The following is a 16982-nucleotide window of genomic DNA, read 5'->3' on the forward strand; positions in this document are numbered from 1 at the left end:
GGTCCCAGGTTCGATTCCTGGATTGGGTCACTGCCTGTGCAGAGCCTGCACGTTCTCACGTGTCTGTGTGGGTTTCCTCCGGGTGCTCCGGTTTCCTCCCACAAGTCCCGAAAGACGTGCTTATTAGTTGAATTGGATATTCCGAATTCTCCCTCAGTGTACCCGAACGGGCGCCTGAATGTGGTAACTCGGGGCTTTTCACAGTAACTTCATTGCAGTGTTAATGTCAGCCTACTTGTGACAATAATAAAGATGAGGAGATGATGATGATTATCCCGCCACTGGCCAGTGGGAAAGGGGCGGCTGCCTCCGCCACCGCAAAACACACCATGGGGAGGGTGGGCGTGGAAAATCTCAACCTCAGAATAGTACCAGGACTTAGAGACTTGAATTATGAGAGCAGGTTCACATGGCTTCTGTTCTCTCGACCTTAAGACCTTGAGGGGTGATCTAACTGAAGTGCTGAAAATGATAAAATGATGAGCTGGGTTAAACTCAGAGAAACTGCTTCCTGCGTCGGAGGAATGCCGACCATTAAAGGGGCGCAATCTTACATTTCAGCTGAGATCAAGAAGTGTTTTTTCACTCAGAGGATGGTAGAAATTTGGCTTCCAAAAGGATGTGGGTCAATTGAAATTTTCAAGACGGAGAGCGATGGAGTTTTATTAGGTAAGGATAACAAAGAATATCAATCAAAGGCCGGTAAATGGAATGCAGGTACAGGTCAGCTATGATGTCAGTGAATGCAGGAGCAGGCTCGAATGGCTGACTCACCTACTATGTTCCTGAGCATGCCAGGTAGCTACAATAATGAAACAGGTTAACGTGCTTGAATTGTTTACTGGCCATGCCCAGGGGATCGACAAATGCCCTTTTCGTGTGAATGTTACTTTACTCAGATGCTGTCACCCTCAGGAATGACCTCAAATGCAATGTAATGGCTTGCTGCATGCACCTGTCATCTCACCAATTATAGGTTGAGCATTGTTGCTCTGTCTGGCTGCATGTCAAAGCAAACAAAGGAAATTCTCTCAATCTTCCTCTTCTCCCTCGAAGGGCAGGTTGCTGATAACACCAGGGGAAGAACTGCAATTGGTAATAAGTCCCCAAAGTTTTGACCTATTACCTGCTGTGACCTGGAAGTGCACCACAAAGCCAACAATTATGTCAGGTACAGCGAAATAAATATAAAACATTTATACTCTACTTTTCCCCATCCCATTTTGTTCTTTACTTACACGGGGGCATAGGTTTAAGGTGCGAGGGGCAAGGTTCAGAGGAGATGTACGAAGCAATTTTTTTACACAGAGGGTAGTGGGTGCCTGGAACTCGCTGCCGGAGGAGGTGGTGGAAGCGGGGACGATAGTGAGGTTTAAGGGGCATCTTGACAAATACATGAATTGGATATGAATAGAGGGATACGGACCCCAGAAGTGTAGAAGATTTTAGTTTAGACGGGCAGCATGGTCAGCACAGGCTTGGAGGGCCGAAGAGCCTGCTCCTGTGCTGTACTTTCCTTGTTCTTTGTTCTTTAATCGCGGGACGTTCCAGAGCAGTTTGGTCAACAAAGCACATTTTAAAGCATTGCCACTATTTTCTCCTTTTTCTTCACAGCAGTTCCTCAAAATGAAGGATGACTTGCTTCCACTCCAGTTCGAGGGGTTCTGACATGGCTGATATATCCAATGTGCGATCTGCAGTCCCAGGCCACATGTGGTACAGGTAGTGCTTGAAGGGTTCAGTGGATGGGTTGTTTGGAGGTTTGTGCTCTCCCTCCCTTGCCTAGACTTCATCCTGGCCCATTCCCGGGAAAGTTTCTGGATGTGCTTGGTGCCTCCCCCAGTGAACCTTTTCCATTTTGGTCGGTCACAAGCCATTCACCTTCCTTCCATCATAAGGTCAAAAGTGGGGATGTTCGCAGGTGGCTGCACAATATTCAGCACTATTTGTGACTCCTCAGAAAATGAAGCAGTTCATGTCCAAATGCAGCAAGACCTGGACAATATCCTGGATTGGGCTGACAAGTAGCATGCAACATTCACACCATTCAAGTGCCAGGCAATGACCATCTCCTACAACAGAGGATCTAACCATTGCTCCTTGACATTCAATGGCTGAATCCCCCACTGTCAACATCCTGGAGGTTACCATTGACTAGAAACTGAACTGGACTAGCCATATAAATACTATGGCTACCAGAGCAGGTCAAAGGCTAGGACTCCTGCAGTGAGTACCTCACCTCCTAACCCACTGTCTACCATCTACAAGGCGTAAGGCGGGAGTGTAATGGAATATTGTTCACTTGCCTGGATGAGTGCATCTCCAACAACATTCCAGGGCAAAGCTTGATTGCTACCCCTTCTACAAACAATCAATCGCTCCACCACCAATGAACAGTGACAGCTCTGTGTACCAACTACAAGATGCGCTGGAGGAACACACCAAGGTTCCTTAGACAGCACCTTCCAAATCCACGACCACTAGCATCTACAAGGACCTCCGAACCAAGTCACTGACCACCCTGACTTGGAAATATATCACCGTCCCTTCACTGTCGTTGGGGCAAAATCCTGGAACTCCCTCCCTAACAGCACTATGGGTGTAACTACACCTCAAGGACTGCAGCGGTTCAACAAGGCAGCTCTCCACCACCATTTGAAGGGCAGCTAGGAATGGGCAATAAATGCTACCCGAGTCAGTGACACCCAAGTTCCGTAAATGAATAAGACAAAAGATGCGCTGCAGCAACTCATAAGGGCTCATTGGAACATCTTGCCAGCTGATTACTTCTACCACTTAGAAGAAAAAAGGCAGTAGATGCTTGGGCACATTACTGCCTCTAAATTCCTCTACAACTAACAGACCATTCTTACTTGGAAATATATCGCCGTTTCTTCATTGCCACTGGGTTAAATTCTTGGAACTCCTTTCCTAACAGCACTGTGGATGCACCTACACCATATGGACGGCAACAGTTCAAGAAATTGACCCTTTCCCACCTTCTCAAGCTCAATTAGTGATGGACAATAAATTCTGGCCCGTGATGCTCACATCTCATGAATGAATTTTTAAAGTACTGCCGTCACTTGCTAGAAACTAGAGTATGAAACCCTTATCTCACTGTTTGTTCTCAGTGTGACATGTGGGGTGTGGGAGGTAGTGAAACTGGTCTCGGACTGTAGTGCCAGCAGGTGCTCGTAATCTGATATTCCATGTTATACGTTGCCCAATTTTATCCCATGGCAGTTTGTGGGAGCTTGTTCTGCTCAAACTGGCTGTCAGATGCCTCACATTGTACCAGTGAATACACTCCAGAAACACTTCATCAGAATATCTAGAGGTTGTGAAAGGTGCATTGTCAACGCAAAATGTTTTATTTTAATGAGAACGCCCACCATTGGGTAACCTGATATACAGGCCTTGGCAAAACATTTTATGTCAGAAGTATCAGTTTCCTTTGATCTGTGAAGTGCCTTTGACTGGCCTTTATACACGAACCCAACAGAGTATTAGTTCTTAGAGTGTAGATGATTTTTTAAAAATCTCTCAAGTGCCACTCATGGTTTTGGTTAAGCTGTAAGTGAGATTGCAGTTCCTAGTCTCATTGCACACACAAGTATTTGTGCTTTTCATCATTAAATAATCAAAATAATTAGGTATTTAAATACTCTCTTTTGTGCCTACTCTCAGATTGTTTTTTTAAAATATTTTGCTGTAATTACTGTAGTCCCATTAAAAAGAACCAGAAGGTAAGCAAGGAATTCGATTCATTTCTAATGATTAAAATAATTGTTTATTCCTCGCAGCGCATTCAGGTCTCAAACAACAATCTGCTTCACCTACAACCTCAACTTAGGATCATCCATTTATTTAGCTCGAAGGACAAGGAAAGCAACTCATAGGAATGCCATCGCTTCCAAGTTTTCAGCATAACATCACAGCTTGGCATTATACGGCTGTTCCTTTATTGTCGCTGGGCAAAATTCTGGAACTCAAAACCTAACGTTTGCGCCACACAAGTGCAAGGCAATGACCATCTCCAACAAGAGATAATCTAACGTTATATCCGGCCCATCTCTGGGTCACAAACAAGGAACAGCACTTTTATTTCGAGTCGCCTGAGGACGCGCTGGACTTCGTGAAAAGGAAAGGACTGGTGGTGGACTGAGAACTTTTGAACTTTCCTGCAACATCTATGTTTTTTTTCTCTTTTTGTTTCTCTGTTCTTTAAAACAAAGTTTCTCATTTCTCGTTTTGTGGAAGCTGTTTGTAATGCCTCCTGTATTGATTTGGGACCAGTGGCAGAGCTGAGTGAGTTAAGGTTTTCATTTGCGCTGTTGGGGATGGAGGTGTTTGCTTGTTTAGATTTTGGTCTTTTTCTGTCGGGCAATTGTGTGGAGATTGTTTGATGTTGGAGTATGTTTGTATGAGCGGGGGCGAGGGTGGGGAGGGAACAGTCGGTGGGAGACTATCCGGCGCCAGGGATGGGGGCTACCAAGCTAGCTGGGCAGGCTAGCTCACGGAAGCAGAGTGGGGGGTGTGCATATGTTCAGTTTATCAAAGGGGTTGGGTTACAGAGTGTTATTACTAGGGGGGGAATGTTCTGCTGACAAGGGAGGGACTTGGGCCAAGGGACAGAGAGGAGGTTGGGGCGGAGAATGCCTGGGGGCAGGCCGGTGGAGGCGCAGAGCATGGACTGGAGGCGGGCCCAAAAAAGGGGATGGTCGATCGGCGAAGAGGAGGGGGGCAATGAGCCCCCAACTAGGCTGATCACTTGGAATGTTCGAGGGTTAAATGAGCTGGTCAAGAGGACAGGTGTGTTCACGCATCTTAGGGAGCTGAAGGCGGACGTGGTAATGTTGCAGGAGACGCACCTCAGAGTAACTGACCAGATTAGATTGAGGAAAGGCTGGGTCAGTCAGGTCTTTCACTTGGGACTGGATTCAAAGACTAGAGGGGTCGCGATCCTGATCAACAAGCGGGTGATGTTTGAGGCGGGTAGAATAGTTTCGGATGTGGGAGGTCGGTACATTATGGTCAGTGGGGTACAGGTGGTATTGGTAAATGTGCATGCGCCAAATTGGGATGGTGTGGAGTTTATAAAGAGGATGCTGGGGAAAATACCGGACCTGGACTCGCACAGGTTGGTCATGGGAGGGGACCCTGGCTTGGACCGGTCAAGCTCGAAAACGGGCAGGGTGCCAGCAATGGCAAAGGAACTAAAAGGGTTCATGAAGCAGATTGGGGGGAGGGGGGGGGGGATTGAGGTGAACCCATGGAGATTTGGGCAGCCAAGGGTGAAGGAGTTCTCCTTCTAGAGTTCTCCTTCTACTCACACGTGCATAAAGTGCACTCCCAGATCGATTTCTTCATTTTGAGCAGGGCCTTACTGGCAGGGGTGGTGGACACGGGGTACTCGGCGATCACAACCTCAGACCATGCTCCGCACTGGGTTGACCTGCAGGTTAGTAAAGACAGTAACCAGCGCCCGCACTGGAGGTTAGATGTGGGACTTTTGGCTGACGAAGGGGTGTGCGAGCGGTTGCGGAAATGTATTCAGAACTACCTGCAGGTCAATGACACGGGGGAGATTTCCGCAGCGATGGTCTGGGAAGCACTGAAGGCGGTGGTCAGAGGCGAGCTGATCTCGATATGGGCCCAAAGGGAGAAGGTGGACAGATAAGAGAAGGACCTACTGGTGAAGGAGATACTATAGATCAATAGGAGGTATGCGGAGACCCCAGAGGCAGGGCTTTTAAGGGAACGGCGGAGACTGCAGGTGGAGTTCGGCTTGTTAACCACAGGGAGGGCGGTGGAGCAGCTGAGAAAGGCGAGGGGGGCAATCTATGAGTATGGAGAGAAGGCCAGCAGAATGCTTGCACAGCAGCTTAGAAAGAGGGAGGCAGCCAGGGAGATATGGAAAGTAAATGACGGAGATGGGAATCTGGTTGGAGTTTCAGCAGGGGTAAATAAGGCGTTTAGGGATTTCTACAGTAGGCTGTATAGTCCCTCCGGGGCTGGAGAGGATGAGGCACTTCTTGGGGGGGACTGAATTTCCCAAAGGTGGACGGGGTGCTGGTAGAAGGGCTGGGGGCCCCGATCGGGTTGGAAGAGATAGTGGAGGGTCTGAAGACCATGCAGGCGAGTAAAGCCCCGGGGCTGGACGGGTACCCAGTGGAGTTTTATAAAAAGTTCTCTGGGGTATTGGGGCCGGTGTTGATGAGGATATTCAATGAGGCAAGGGAAAGAGGGGTGCTGCCCCCAACAATGTCACAAGCCATGATTTCGCTGATTCTGAAGCGGGACAAGAACCCGGAGCTGTGTGGGTCCTAAAGGCCGATATCCCAGTTGAATGTGGATGCCAAACTGCTGGCCAAAATTTTGTCCTCCAGGATTGAGTATTGTGTTCCGGACGTTATTGGGGAGGACCAGATGGGGTTTGTTAAGGGTAAGCAGTTGGCGCCCAATGTAAGAAGGGTGTTAAATGTGATCATGATGCCCCTGGGAGGTGGAGGTAATGATCACAATGGATGCAGAAAAGGCTTTTGATCGGGTAGAATGGGATTAATCTGTGGGATTACCTGACGGTTCAGATTTGGGCGGGTCTGTATTGACTGGGTCAAGTTGCTGTATCAGGCTCCTGTCGCAAGTGTACGGATGAATAGGACAACATTGGACTATTTTAGACTGCACCGGGGGACGAGACAGGGATGCCCCCTCTCCTCACTGTTGTTCATCCTAGCTATAGAGCCGTTGGCAATTGCTCTGAGAGCCTCAAGGGGCTGGAAGGGGCTGGTCCAGGGAGGGTAGAGCACAGAGTCTCGCTCTATGCAGACGACCTGCTTCTGTATGTATCGGACCCATTAGAGGGGATGGAAGAAAACATGAGGATTCTAGGGGAATTTGGCCAGTTTTCGGGGTATAAGCTAAATATGGGGAAAAGTGAGATGTTTGCGGTCCAGGCGAGAGGACAGGAGAGGCGATTGGGGGAGCTGCCGTTTAGATTAATAGGGGGAAGCTTTAGGTACCTAGACATTCAAGTAGCGCAGGAATGGGACCGGCTGCATAAATTAAATCTGGCCCGGCTAGTAGACCAAATGAAGGACGATTTTCGGAGGTGGGACGCGCTCCCGTTGTCACTGGCTGGGAGGGTGCAGACGATGAAGATGATGGTCCTCCGAGATTCCTGTTCGTGTTTCAATGTCTCCCCATCTTTATTCCGCGGTCCTTTTCTAAACAGGTCAACAAAGTGATCTCTGGCTTTGTTTGGGCGGGCAAGACCCTGCGGGTAAGGAAGGTAATGCTTGAGCAGAGTCGGGGAGAGGGCGGGCTGGCACTGCCAAATTTTAGTAACTATTACTGTGCGGCGAATATAGCCATGAGCAGGAAGTGGGTGGTGAGGGAGGGGTCTGTATGGGAGCGTTCCCACCGGCACAGTACTCCACCAGTCCAGTGGTGGTCGTGGCCCTGAGAGTCTGGGGCAATGGTGGAGACATGTAGGAGCAGAGGGAGCATCGGTCTGGTCCCCAATCTGTAATAATCATCGGTTTGCCCCGGGAAGTATGGATGGGGGGTTCCAGATATGGCGGAGAGCAGGGATTGAGAGGATGGGGGATATATTTCTAGAGGGGAGCTTTCCGAGTATGAGGCCGCTGGAGGAGAAGTTTGGGTTGGCGAGGGGAAACAATTTCAGATACCTGCAGGCGTGGGACTTCCTACGTAAACAGGTGTCAACCTTCCCGCTTCTACTGCTAAGGGGGATTCAGGACAGGGTAGTTTCCAGAGGGTGGGTAGGAGAAGGGAGCGTCACGGACATTTACAAGGAACTTCTGGGGTCAGAGGTGACATAGACCGAGGAGCTGAAGCGCAAGTGGGAGGAGGAGCTGGGAGATGAGATAGAGGGTGGTCTTTGGGCGGATGCGTTGAGTAGAATCAACATGGTTGCAACATGTGCCAGGCTCAGCCTGATACAATTTAAGGTCATTCACCGGGCTCACAGTGGCCCGGATGAGCAGATTCTTTGGGGTGGAAGACAGGTGTGCAAAATACGGGCGGGGGGTTAGTTTAGCTTAGAGTAGCGGGTTAATAAATGTGGGACCTGTAAGGGAGGGAGACGGCTTTTGCACCATGTTTATAATTTCATGTACATTGTTTATTGTGTTGTTGTTATAATACCAAAAAATACCTCAGTAAAATGTTCATTAAAAAAAAGAGATAATCTAACCAACTCCCCACGACATTGAACAGTATTACCATGGCTGAATCCCCCACCATCAACATTCTGGGGTTACCATTAACCAGAAACTGAACTGGGCCAGCCATATAAATACTGTGGCCACAAGAACAGCAGGGAGAATTCTGTGGCAACTAACTCATTTCCTGACTCCGCAAAGCTTGTCCTCCATCTAAAGATGCACTTCGGAGTGTGATGGAATACTCTCCCCTTGCCAGGATGAGGGAGCTCCAACAACACTCAAGAAGCTCAAAACTCCAGGACAAAGCAGCCCGCTTGTTCAGCACCCCATCCACCACTTTAAACATTCACTCCCTCAATCACCGGTGCACAGTGACAGCTATGTGTACCATCTGCATGATGCATTACAGCACTCACCAAGGATCCTTTGACAGCACCTCCAAATCCAAGGCCTCTACCATTTAGATGGACAAGGACAGCGGAGGCATGAGAATATCGCCACCTGCAAGTTCCCTGTCCTATACTACATGGACTGGATGATTTCAAGGAGGTGGCTCACAATGATTTTCACATGGGCAACTGGGTTGAGAAACAAATCCTGGCCCTGATGCGCTGTATTCATCTCATGAAAGGATGAAGAACATTTTCACCACATGAACTGTGGCGCTTCATGAAATGGACCCACTGTCACCTTCTTAAGGGCCAGTAAGGTTGGTCCATAAATGCCAGCCTTGCCAGCAGTGCCACATCCCGAGAATGATTGAAATAAAACTCCCCCTGCACCCTCACCAATGCTATGGAAACTCCATCTGTCACAGAAAAGGGACTCTTGAGATTCGTATTGAAATTTGTGAATTATTCAGAGTATGGAAATTCGTTGTTACTATAGTGCAGAAGGAGGCCATTCGGCCATCAAGTCTGCACCAACCCTCTGAAAGAGCATCCTACCTGTCCCCACTCTATCCCATAACCCAATATCCCCACCTAACCTTTTGGAGACTAAGGGGCAATTTAGCATGGCCAATTCACCTAATCCGCACATCTTTGGACTGTGGGAGGAAACTGGAGCACCCGGAGGAAACCTGCGCAGACACGGGGAGAATGTGCAAACTCCACACAGACAGTTACCCAAGGTTGGAATTGAACCCGGGTCCCTGGCGTCATAAGGCAGCAGTGCTAACCACTGTGCTACCGTGCCATACCCACATTACACAACAAAGACAGATATGACAACAAAAATTTAATTTAATCTTGTGGGCTGTAATATTGAATGACAGACATCGAGATATTTCTCCTCACTTGATGAGCAGAGATCCACCATTTTAGACAGAGTATTGTTCCAACAATTGGGCAGGCAAATGGCATGTTGGTCTTTATTGCAAGAGAACTGGAAAATAAAACTGAGAAAGTCTTTCTGTAATTGTACAGGGCTTCTGCGAGACCACAGGTATTGTGGTATTGTGCGCCTTTGATACAAGGCTTTTGCGGCATTGGAGGCGGTACAGTAAAAATTTACTAGATTAGTTCCCGGGATGAGAGAGTTGTCCCATGACGAAAGCTTGGGTGTTTTTACTCTCTGGGGTTTAGAAGAATGAGATGTGAGCTTGTTGAAGGGGCATCGAGAGGTTGTTTCCTCTGGCTCGGAATTCAAGAATGCTTGGGCCACAATCTCAGGATAAAAGGGCCAATTATTTAGAGCTTATGTGTGGAGAAACTTCTTTACTCAGGACTATTTGAATCTTTGCAATTATCTACATCAGCGGGTTATTGATTCTCCAACGCTGAGTACATTTAAGGCTGTTATAGATTTTCTCTCAGGAATCAAGGAATATTGGGAGCAGGCAAGAAAGTAGAGTTGAGGCCAAGCGTCAGCCATGATTGTATTGAATGGTGGAGCAGGCTCGAAGGGCCGTCTGGCCTACCCCTGCTTCTATTTCTTATGTTGCAGGGTCCTGAAACAGGTTTGAGGTCCCTTGTCTGTGTGGTGAACCACTGTATTAGGGCATGTAAGGTAGGACCTGCACTACAGGTTCGCCGGTAGCCCCTGCCGGCTGGCTCCGCCCACTAAGAACTGTATAAATTTGCATGACCTCCAGTGCCCTGCCATTTCGCCAGCTGCAGCAGGAGGCCACGCATCTGACTGCAATAAAGCCACAGTTGTACCCAATCTGCGTCTTTGTGCAATTGATTGCGCATCAATTTATTGCAGTCAGATTTTTCCACAGAATGGATATCAGATCGCCTGCAGCTGGATCCGCACTCGCCCGACGCCAGAAAAGACTTTACTCACTGTCCAGCATGTTTTGAGGCCTACATCAACGCTGCGGACCCCGCGCCAACGGAGGCTCAGAAGATAAACGTCCTGTACTCCAGACTGAGCTCCAGCGTGTTCCCATTGATCCAAGACGCCACGAATTACGCGAAAGCAATGGAACTCCTTAAAGAACACTATGCTCAGAAGACGAACACGCTCTTCACCAGGCATGTACTCGCCACCCGCTCGCAACTACCTGGTGAGTCCATCAAAGACTTCTGGCGCGCCCTAATTCCACTCGTCCGGGACTGTGACTGTCAGGCCGTTACGGCCGCTGAACACGCAAACCTCCTCATGCACGATGCTTTCGTGACGGGTATTGCGTCGGACCTCATCCGAGAACAATTACTGGAAGGGGCCACGCTCGAACTGGCAGAGACGAAAACCTTGGTGCTCTCCATGACGGTCGCATCCTGTAATGTATAATCTTACCTATCCCGCCATGCTGCCCACCCTTCTACCCCTTGTAGCGCACAAAGACTCCGAGAGACGAATAGAGTGAAGTCGATGAGGCTTTATTAAGCGTGCCTGTTTCCCCCGCAGTTCAGTAGTAGACTGCCTGCGGGGGAGGACTCCAGGTACTTATACTCCGCCTTCAGGGCGGAGCTAGAGGTCAACGTCCAACCAGGGCCCGGGATCTGTCAGCCAATGACATCATGGCTTCACAGTCCCACATGACCCCTAATGCATACTACCACATTCACCCCTTGTTAAAAATGAACCCGGCGGGGTGATGCTTCACATGGTGGTAAGGGTTTACAAGGCTGGTCCTGGGAGGAAAGCTTTCGCATGTTATTACAGTATGTACAAGGTTTTTTTTTTCTCAAACTATTTACAGTAATCGTCAGGAAAAGACAAAATGTTCTCGTTAAAAGTCCATATATTGTACTGTTAGATCGACGCCACGAGTCGGTCGGGCGGTCTGGTCGTCCGCGTCGATCGCCTCGGCCCCGGTGGTGGTGGTGGTGCTTGTTCCGGTGTTGTCGTCTCCGGGAGCCTTACGGTTTCAGCTTGGGCTTCATTCCTGGTCGGGCCTGGGAGGAGGACTGATCCTCCTGGGAAGGGGGCGGTCGCGGGGTGCGGCGGTGGAGGGGAGGGGTCCTTTGAAATCCAGACTAAGGCGTTCAAAGGGGCGGGAAGCCTTAATCAGGTGCGCACCATCCGGCCTGAAAAAATGCGGTTTGCACTCTGCGCAGATGTGGCAGTTCCTTGTGACTGTACGGACCTCCTCTAAGGAGTATGGGAGGTTGCGGGACTTGATAAAGTGGTAAAACCGAGTGACCCCCGGGTGGCAGAGGTCCTCGTGGAGGGTTTGGAGGTGGTTAATTTGTGCGTTGGCACATGTGCCACGGGATAGGGCATCGGACGGCTCGTTCAGCTTTCCGGGACGATACAAGATCTCGTAGTTGAAGGTGGAGAGCTCGATCCTCCACCTTAAGATCTTGTCGTTTTTGATTTTGCCCCGCTGTGCATTATCGAACATGAAGGCTACCGACCGTTGGTCAGTGAGGAGAGTGAATCTCCTGCCGGCCAGGTAATGCCTCCAATGTCGCACAGCTTCCACTATGGCTTGGGCTTCCTTTTCCACTGAGGAGTGGCGGATTTCTGAAGCGTGGAGGGTTCGGGAGAAAAAGGCCACGGGTCTGCCCGCTTGGTTAAGGGTGGCCGCTAGAGCTACGTCGGAGGCGTCGCTCTCGACCTGGAAGGGGAGGGACTCGTCGATGACGCGCATCGTGGCCTTTGCGATATCCGCTTTGATGCGGCTGAAGGCCTGGCAAGCCTCTGTCGACAGAGGGAAGGTCGTGGTCTGTATTAGGGGGTGGGCCTTGTCTGCGTACTGGGGGACCCACTGGGCGTAGTATGAAAAGAACCCCAGGCAGCGTTTCAGGGCTTTTGAGCAGTGCGGGAGGGGAAATTCCATGAGGGCGCACATACGTTCGGGGTCGGGGCCTATTATCCCATTGCGCACTACGTAGCCCAGGATGGCCAACCGGTTTGTGCTGAAAACGCACTTGTCCTCGTTGTACGTGAGGTTCAAGGCTTTAGCGGTCTGGAGGAATTTTTGGAGGTTGGCGTTGTGGTCCTGCTGATCGTGGCCGCAGATGGTTACATTGTCGAGATACGGGAACGTGGCCCGCAACCCGTGTTGATCAACCATTCGGTCCATCTCTCGTTGGAAGACCGAGACCCCGTTTGTGACGCCAAATGGGACCCTTAGGAAATGGTATAATCGCCCTTCTGCCTCGAAGGCTGTGTACTTGCGGTCACTTGGGCGGATGGGGAGCTGATGGTAGGCGGACTTGAGGTCCACGGTGGAGAAGACTTTATATTGGGCAATCCAATTGACCATGTCGGATATGCGGGGGAGAGGGTACGCGTCTAGTTGTGTGTACCTGTTGATGGTCTGGCTATAGTCTATGACCATCCTTTGCTTCTCCCCTGTCTTTACTACTACCACCTGTGCTCTCCAGGGACTATTGCTGGCCTGGATTATGCCTTCCTTTAGTAGCCGCTGGACTTCGGACCGAATGAAGGTCCGGTCCTGGGCGCTGTACTTCTGCTCCTAGTGGCGACGGGTTTGCAATCCGGGGTGAGGTTTGCAAACAAGGACGGGGGTTGCACCTTGAGGGTTGAGAGGCCGCAGATAGTGAGTGGGGTATTGGGCCGCCGAATTTGAAGGTTAGGCTCTGTAGATTGCACTGGAAGTCTAATCCCAGTAATGTGGGGGCGCAGAGTTGGGGAAGGACGTAGAGCCTGTAGTTTTTGAACTCCCTCCCTTGCACCGTTAGGGTAACTATGCAGAAGCCTTTGATCTGTACGGAGTGGGATCCTGCAGCTAGGGAAATCTTTTGTGCGCCGGGATGGGTGGTCAAAGAACAGCGTCTTACCGTGTTGGGGTGGATAAAGCTCTCCGTGCTCCCGGAGTCGACTAGGCATGGTGTCTCGTGCCCGTTTATCAGCACCGTTGTCGTTGTCGTCTGGAGTGTCCGGGGCCGAGCTTGGTCCAGCGTCATTGAAGCGAGACGTGGTTGTAGTAGTTGAGCGTCTTCTTCGAACCCCGTGGAGCCGTCGATACTGGGGTCCGTTGTTGCCGTCCAAGATGGCGTCGGGGTGAACAAAATGGCTGCCCCCATGCATCGCACATGGCTGGGGGGTCACAAGATGGCGGCGGGGGTGGACAAAATGGCCGCCCCCATGCGTCATACAGGTCTGGGGTGGCCCAAGATGGCGGCGCCCTTCCTCCCCTCGTGGTGGCCGGGACCCAAAATGGCGGCGTCTGCGGGTCGCACATGGGGCGCTGGGGGGGTTGGGGAGCGTTAGGAATGCGCGGGGCTCCCTCATCTCTGGGGACAGCGGTGGTCGGGACCCAAATTGGTAGCGCCGGCGGGTCAGACGTGGGGCGCGGGGGGGGAGGGGTTTGGGGGGCGTTAGAGACGCGCAGAACTCCCTCTTCTCCGGGGAGAGCGGTGGTCGGGACCCAAAGTGGTAGCGCCGGCGGGTCATACATGGGGCGTGGGGGGGGGGGGTTGGGGAGCGTAAGCGGCGTGCAGGGCTCCCTGTTCTCCCAGGACCGCGGTGGTCGGGACCCAGAGTGGCTGTGCCTGCGGGTCGTACATGGGGCGCTGGGGGGGTTGGGGAGCGTAAACGGCGTGCAGGGCTCCCTGTTCTCCCGGGACAGCGGCGACCTTGCGGGACCGGCACACAGCCGCGAAATGGCCCTTTTTCCCGCAGCTCTTGCAGATCGCTGCGCGGGCCGGGCAGCGCTGCCGGGGGTGTTTCGCCTGGCCGCAGAAATAGCAGCGGGCGCCCCCAGTGCGACTTGGCGTTTGGACCGCGCAAGCCTGTGGCGTGTCCGGGGGGGGGGGGTGGGTTTGTCGCGACGGGTACGTACGGAGCCCAATGGGCTGCCGCGCGGTCGGGGCCATAGGCGCGGGTATTTCGCGCGGCCACGTCTAGGGAGGCTGCTAGGGCCCGTGCCTCTGAGAGTCCTAGCGACTCTTTTTCTAGAAGTCTTTGGCGGATTTGGGAGGAGTTCATACCTGCCACAAAAGCATCGCGCATTAACATGTCCGTGTGTTCATTTGCGTTCACCGACGGGCAGCTGCAGGCTTGTCCCAAAATTAGTAGCGCGGCGTAGAATTCATCTATCGATTCTCCAGGACTTTGCCGTCTCGTTGCGAGTTGATTGCGAGCGTAGATCTGGTTTACTGGGCGGACATAGAGACTTTTTAGTGCTGCGAACGCCGTCTGGAAATCCTCTGCGTCTTCGATGAGAGAGAAAATCTCCGTGCTTAACCTCGAGTGCAGGACCTGTAGTTTTTGGTCTTCTGTGACCCGGCCGGTGGCCGTTCTGAGGTAGGCCTCAAAACAAGTCTGCCAGTGCTTGAAAGCTGCTGCCGCGTTCACTGCGTGGGGGCTGATTCTCAGGCATTCCGGGATGATCCTGAGCTCCATAGTCCTTTAGTCACGCTTAATAAATTGTAGCGCACAAAGACTCCGAGAGACGAATAGAGTGAAGTCGATGAGGCTTTATTAAGCGTGACTGTTTCCCCCGCAGTTCAGTAGTAGACTGCCTGCGGGGGAGGACTCCAGGTACTTATACTCCGCCTTCAGGGCGGAGCTAGAGGTCAACATCCAACCAGGGCCCGGGATCTGTCAGCCAATGACATCATGGCTTCACAGTCCCACATGACCCCTAATGCATACTACCACACCCCTTTCTACCCCTCCTGCACCCCGCCGACGACCTCCTCAGCTGGGGCCCTGCCTTCCCAATACGCCTGCGCCGCACGCCGATCCGCGCAACCTGGGGGTCCCCGCTGCTACTTCTGTGGTCAGCAGTAGCACCCCCGCCAAAACTGCCATTTGTAAATCCTGCAGTAAGAAGGGCCACTTCGCGGCTGTGTGCCAGGCCCGCGCAGTCGCTGCGGTTGTGCCTGCTATCGTCCCCTCCCCCACGCCAAACGCACAATGGGAGGTGCCATCTTCTCCTCCCGGGGCCATGTGCGACCAATGGGAGCTGCCATCTTGTTCCCCTTCGGCCACGTGCGCCCCATGGGCGCCGCCATCTTGTCCCGACCCCGCAATGTGCACACCATGGGCGCCGCCATCTTGTCCCGACCCCGCACCATGGGCGCCGCCGTCTTGTCCCTCACAGGGTCTTCGGACATCCCGAGATCGGAACTGCACACGCTCGCCATCCGAAGCATCCGACGACTACCTGCAGCTCGCTTCGATGACGCTGGACCAATCTCGCACGCACAACCTGGCCACCGCGTCGACGACGGTGAAAATCAATGTCCATGCGACCTCGTGCCTGCTGGACTCCGGGAGCACCGAAAGCTTCGTACACCCAGATATGGTAAGGCGCAGCTCCCTTGCGGTCCATCCTGCCAATCAAAGGATCTCCCTAGCCTCCGGATCCCACTCCGTCCCGATCCGAGGCTTCTGTACAGTCACCCTCACTGTCCAGGGCGTAGAATTTAGTAACTTCCGCCTCTATGTCCTTCTTAATCTCTGCGCTGCACCCCTGTTGGGCCTGGACTTCCAGTGCAATCTCCAGAGCCTCACCCTCAAATTCGGCGGGCCCTTACCCTCCCCTTACCATTTGCGGCCTTGCGACCCTCAAGGTCGATCCCCCCTCCCTTTTTGACAATCCTAACTGCGGATTGCAAGCCTGTTGCCAACAGGAGCAGACGGTACAGCACCCAGGACAAGACCTTCATCAGGTCCGACGTCCAACGGCTGCTTAAGGAGGGTATTATCGAGGCCAGCAACAGCCCCTGGAGAGCCCAAGTGGTAGTGGTTAAAATTGGGGAGAAACACAGGATAGTCGTGGACCACAGCCAGACCATCAATCGGTACACACAGCTCGACGCGTACCCCCTTCCACGCATATCTGATATGGTCAATCAGATTGCGCAGTACCGGGTCTTCTCAACAATTGACCTGAAATCCGCCTACCACCAGCTCCCCATCCGGAAGTCGGACCATCCATACACGGCCTTCGAGGAGGACGGTCGCCTCTACCACTTCCTTAGGGTCCCTTTCGGCATCACAAATGGGGTCTCGGTCTTCCAAAGGGAAATGGACCGATTGGTCGAGCAGTACGGTTTGCGGGCCACCTTTCCGTACTTAGATAATGTCACCATCTGCGGCCATGACCAGCAGGACCACGATGCCAACCTCGATAAATTCCTCTGCACTGCCACTCTTCTCAACCTGACCTATAACAAAGCGAAGTGTGTGTTGAGCATGACCCGGTTAGCCATTCTCGGCTATGTTGTCCAAAACGGACTTCTCGGGCCTGACCCCAACTGCATGCGCCCCCATGGAGCTCCCCCTCCCCCACTGCCCCAAGGCCCTCAAACGCTGCCTGGGGTTCTTTTCCTACTATTCCCAGTGGGTCCCAAACTATGCGGACAAGACCCACCCACTCATTCAGTCCACCCAATTCACTGTCGCGGCCGAGGC

This window comes from Scyliorhinus torazame, chromosome 3, assembly GCF_047496885.1.
Source record: "Scyliorhinus torazame isolate Kashiwa2021f chromosome 3, sScyTor2.1, whole genome shotgun sequence".
NCBI lineage: Eukaryota > Metazoa > Chordata > Chondrichthyes > Carcharhiniformes > Scyliorhinidae > Scyliorhinus > Scyliorhinus torazame.